The 5,556-nt window shown below is 48.0% G+C and overlaps 1 protein-coding gene and 1 pseudogene across 1 annotated transcript in view; one reads left to right on the top strand and one right to left on the bottom strand.

The window, feature by feature from the left end:
* DOPEY2 (dopey family member 2) overlaps positions 1-5,556 on the bottom strand; it is a 133,644-nt gene that overhangs the window by 123,796 nt on the left and 4,292 nt on the right. The gene's annotated exons all lie outside the window — the stretch shown is intronic.
* LOC105545008 lies at positions 4,105-5,315 on the top strand (annotated as a pseudogene).

The following is a 5,556-nucleotide window of genomic DNA, read 5'->3' as shown; positions in this document are numbered from 1 at the left end:
GATCTGCCCGCCTCGGCCTCCCAAAGTGCTGGGATTACACATGTGAGCCACCGCACCCGGCCTCTCTTAGCAATTTTCAAGTATATAATACATTGTTATTAACTATAGGTGCCATGTTGTACAACAGATCTCTTGAACTTATTCCTGTGATCTAACAGAAACTTCATATCCTTTGAGCAACCCCTCCCTATTTCAGCCCACCCTGTCCCTGACCCTTGGTAACCATCATTTTATTCTACCTCTGTGAGTTCACCTTTTTTACACTCCACATGTAAGTGAGATCATGCGGTTATTTGACTTTCTGTGCCTGGCTTATTTCACTTGACATACTGTTCTCCAGGTTCATCCATGTTGTCACAAATGGCAGAATTTCCTTCTTTAATAAAAGGTGAATAGCATTCCAGTGTGTATATTTTGGTGATTAAAATGTATCTAAAATAATCAGGGAAAGATGATGGCTTGAAGTCTCAGACAAACGATTAACCAAAAGTTACCCTATTCCTGTTACCCTATTCAGGCTGATATGCCTAAAAACTATAAAAGAAACTAAAAACTATAAAAAAAACTATTCTTGGGGCCAAGTATGGTGGCTCACGCCTGTAATCCCAGTGCTTTAGGAGGCCAAGGCGGGCTGATCACAAGGTCAGGAGATCGAGACTATCCTGGCTAACACAGTGAAACCCTATCTCTACTAAAAATACAAAAGAAGAATTAGCCAGGCATAGTGGTGGGCACCTGTAGTCCCAGGTACTCAGGAGGCTGAGGCAGTAGAATTGCTTGAACCCAGGAGGCGGAGCTTGCAGTGAGCCGAGATGGCGCCACTGCACTCCAGCCTGGCTGACAGAGCGAGACTCCATCTCAAAAAAAAAAAGATAAACTATTGTATAACACAGAAAAATTCTAAAAATGATACTGAAACATTGATCAAGTTTGAAAATGATACCATTAGAATCTGTCTATAGCTGGACATACCACGACCTTCTGGGACGCAGTTTTCTTAATTGTAAAAAGAGTTGACTAGATGAGTCTTCTCCTCCAAATCTCAGGTTTATGCATTATAACATTTAGTCACCTACCTTTAAAAAAAGTATGTTGTGCTTTTGTGTCCTAAATTATTGTTTAAATCTGTATTACAAAGAATTTTACTAATTCAACTCTCAACTCTTTTTTTTGAGACAGACTCTTGCTCTGTCCCCCAGTCTGAAGTGCAGTGGTGCAATCTTGGCTCACTGAAACCTCTAAGTGATTCTCCTGCCTCAGCCTCCCAAGTAGCTGGGACTACAGGCACTCGCCACCATGCCTGGCTAATTTTTTGTATTTTTAATAGAGACAGGGTTTCACCATGTTGGCCAGGCTGGTCTCAAACTCCTGACCTCAGGCGATCCACCTGCTGCCTTGACCTCCCAAAGCGCTGGGATTACAGGCGTGAGCCACTGCGCCCCGCCCAACACTCAACTCTTACTCACTGAATTTCTGTGCATAAGTCCAAGAAATATGATGATCACCAAAGCCTTAAAAAAATTCCTTTTTTTTGAGCCAAGGTCTCACTCTGTTACCCAGGCTGGAGTACAGTGGTGCAACAGCTCCAGGCTGAGGCTCCAGGAATCTTCCCACCTCAGCCTTCTGAGTAGCTGGACTACAGGTGTGCACCACCATGCCCAGATAATTTTTGTATTTTTGGACAGACAAGGTTTCCCCATGTTGCCCAGGCTGGTCTGAAACTCCAGGGCTCAAGTGATCCTTCTGCCCTCAGCCTCTCAAGGTGCTAGGACTACAGGCATGCACCACTGCACCCAGTGAAGAAAATTCTTTATTCATATCAGCTCCTATCAGGGACCCTTGAATGCAGAAGTTGCAAGTTTCACAGAAGCAAGTATTCCTGATGATGATCAAGACATGCTCCCTCCAGTACCATCCAAACCCTCCACATCCAGTAACGGCAGGAACTGATTTCAGGGCCAAAGGTGCGTGCCTCCACACTGGCTCTTGTGCTTGGTGACAGCCCAGGGGATTCTTGCAATGGGTGAGACAGAGGTTCCCTTGCTCATAGCCTCCCTGGGAGGAAGCTCAGTGGCTTCCCCTCCCCGCCAGACCAAAATCCTATCAGTGGCCTGACCCTGCTGTATCTCTGGTCACTGTGTCCTCTGGCTACTCCTGTCCCCTTCCCATGCCTTGGACACAGGCCCATGCCCCAGATGGCCCTTCCCGCCAGCTTGCTCACTTCGCCCTGGCCTCTGCTTTAATGTCACGCTGTCAGTGCTCTCTCTGTCTAAAATAGCACTCCCTCCTCCTTCCTCCATACCCCACTTCCCCAGTTCATTTTTCTTCTTAGCATTCAGCATCTGACATCACAGTCATCTGTCATCTGTCTCTCGCCAAGAAAGCGTCATTTCTTTCCATGAGAGCAGGGGCTTAGTGTTCAATGCCTTATTCCCAGCACTGAGGTGTTAATAGATCTTGTCCTACCACTGTCGTAGCATTCTAAGGCTGCTATAACAAAGAGCCACACACTAGGTGGCTTCAACAACAGAAATGTGTTCTCTCATGTTAAATCTGAAATCAAGGAGTCAAGAGAGTGGCTTCCTTCTGAAGGCTGCATAGAATCTGTCCCGTGCCTCTCCCCCGACTGCTAGGAGTTTGCTGTCACTCTTTGGCACTCCTTGGCTTGTAGATGCACCTTCCTGGTGTCTGCCTTCATCCTCACATGATGCCTTTCCTCATGCATGTCTGTGTCTACATTTCCCCTTTTTCGTCAGGACACCAGTCACAATGGATTAGGGCCACCCCCTAATGACCTCCTCTAGCTGGATTAGCTCTGTAAAAATGCTGTTTCCAAATCAAGTTACATACTGAGGTACTAAGGATTAAGACTCCAGGGTTTTTTTTTTGTGGAGGCAACAATTCAATCCATAATAACCACTCAGTTGCATAAGACACTGGACAAGTGAGTTAACCTTCATCGGTAAAACGGGCCTACTGATTGCACCTACTGCATTTGGGTGATGGAGACAGGGTCCCTGGCAGAAAAGAAGCACAGCCCTTGCCCCTTATGTGAGCTATACAGATACTGACGTGAAGAACGCTGGAGGCTCTGCTCATGAGCATGGGCCTTGGAACCAGGCTGGTCGGGGTCTGAGCCCTCTCTCTGCCGCTGGCTGGCAGTGGCCTCGCACAAGTGGTTGAAACTGAGACGAATCTCAAGATACATTTTAAGTATTATACAACAATGCACACCAACTCCTTAGCACACACTGAGCTCTCCGTGAATGTCAGCCGCCACAGGCAGGGCTGAGGTAGGGCCTGACAGCGTCACCTCTGTCTCAACTGTATCTTGCAAATTCTTCAAGGTAGTTGCTTGAACTCAATAGTTAATCACAGCAGCAGGGAACAAGAAATGAGATCCAAGAGGAGACCGTGCTGGGATTCCTCAGGTAACTCCTGTAACAAAAAATTATGTCTTTTTTTTTTTTTTTTGGAAACAGGCTCTTGCTCTGTCACTCAGGCTGGAGTGCAGTGGCACGATCATGGCTCACTGCAGCCTTGATCTCCTGGGCTCAAGCAATCCTCCTACCTCAGCCTCCTGAGTAGCCGGGACCACAGGCATGCACTACCACGACTGGATAATTTTGTATATATATACATATATACGTATAACATATAAAAAAATATATATATACACACACACATATTTTAGACAGAGTCTCACTCTGTCACCCAGGCTGGAGTGCAGTGGCACGATCTCAGCTCACTGCAACCTCTACTTCCCGGGTTCAAGCAATTCTCCTGCCTCAGCCTCCTGTGTAGCTGGGACTACAGGTGCACGCCACCATGCCCAGCTAATTTCTGTATTTTTAGTAGAGACAGGGTTTCACCATGTTGGCCAGGGTGGTCTCAATCTCTTGACCTTGTGATCTGCCGGTCTCGCCTCCCAAAGTGCTGGGATTACAGGTGTGGGCCACCGCGCCGGGTCTAGAATAGAAATTTCTTCCAAAAAGATACACAAATGCCCAATAAGCACATGAAAAGATGCTCAAAATTATTAGTCATAGGGAAATGCAAATCAAAACCACAGGGAGAGTTCTACCAGTGGAATCTGATGGTGTGATGTCTCACAGAAAGTTCTCCACTCCCAGACATGGGTCCCTCTGCTTCCTGCCATGGGAGCACAGATATAAGCATCGTGGGAAGGTAAAGAGCTTCCCTAAGGATGACCCTTCCAAGCTGGTCAACGTCACAGCCTTCCTGGGATACAAGGCTGGCACGACCCACATCACACGGGAAGTCGACAGGCCAGGATCCAAGGTGAAAGAGAAGGAGTTGGTGGAGGCCGTGACCACTGTGGAGACACCACCTACGGTGGTTGTGGGCATTGTAGGCTATGTGGAAACCCCTTGAAGCCTCAGGACCTTCAAGACCATCTTTGCTGAGCACATCAACGATAAGTGCAAAAGGCATTTCTCTAACAACCGGTAGAAATCTAAGAAGAAGGCCTTTACCAAGTACCGCAAGAAATGGCAGGCTGAGGATGGCAAGAAGCAGCTAGAGAAGACTTCAGTAGCATGAAGAAGTACTGCCAAGTCACCCGCGTCACTGCCCACACCCAGACGTGCCTGCTTCCTCTGTGCCAGAAGAAGGCCCAGCTGATGGAGAGCCAAGTGAACAGAAGCACCATGGCTGAGAAGCTGGACTGGGCCCAGGAGGGGCTAGAGCAGCAGGTACCTGTGAACCAAGCGTTTGGGCTGGACGAGATGATCGACATCATCGGGGTGACCAAGGGCAAAGGCTACAAAGAGGTCATCAGTTGTTGGCACACCAAGAAGCTGCCCCACAAGATCCACCAAGGCCTGTGCAAGGTGGCCTGGATTGGGGCACGGCATCCTGCCCATGTGGCCTTCTCCATGGCATGCATTGGGCAGAAAGGCGACCATCAGCACACTGAGATCAACAAGAAGATCTATAAGACTGGCTAGCGCTACCTTACCGAGGATGGCAAACTGATCAAGAACAATGCCTCCACGGACCACGTCCTGTCTGACAAGGGCATCAACCCTCTGGGTGGCTTTGTCCACTATGGGGAAGTGACCAATGACTCTGTCATGCTGAAAGGCTGTGTGGTGGGAACCAAGAAGCGACTGCTCGTTCTCTGCACATCTTTGATGGTGCAGACCAAACGGCGGGCTCTGGAGAACACTGACCTTAAGTTCACTGACACCACCTCCAAGTGTGGCCATGGCCACTTCCAGACCATGGAGGAGAAGAAAGCATTCATGGGACCACTCAAGAAAGACCAAATTGCAAAGGAAGAAGGAGTTTAACACCAGGAACAGGTTCTGCACCTGGTGGGGCCTCAATAAAAGTTATCTTTAAAATATTATTAATTTTAAAAAACCACAGGGAGAGACCACTTCATACCACTAGGATAGTTATCATTCAAAAAAAACAAAACTGTATAGGTTGGGCACGGTGGCTCATGCCTGTAATCCCAGCACTTTGGGAGGCCAAGGCGGGTGGATCACCTGAGGTCAGGAGTTCAAGACCAGCCTGGCCAACATGGTG

This window comes from Mandrillus leucophaeus, unplaced genomic scaffold (assembly GCF_000951045.1).
Source record: "Mandrillus leucophaeus isolate KB7577 unplaced genomic scaffold, Mleu.le_1.0 Scaffold315, whole genome shotgun sequence".
Taxonomy (NCBI): Eukaryota; Metazoa; Chordata; class Mammalia; order Primates; family Cercopithecidae; genus Mandrillus; species Mandrillus leucophaeus.
Note: the sequence above shows the minus strand (reverse complement) of the source record. Positions and strands in the feature narration are given on the sequence as shown.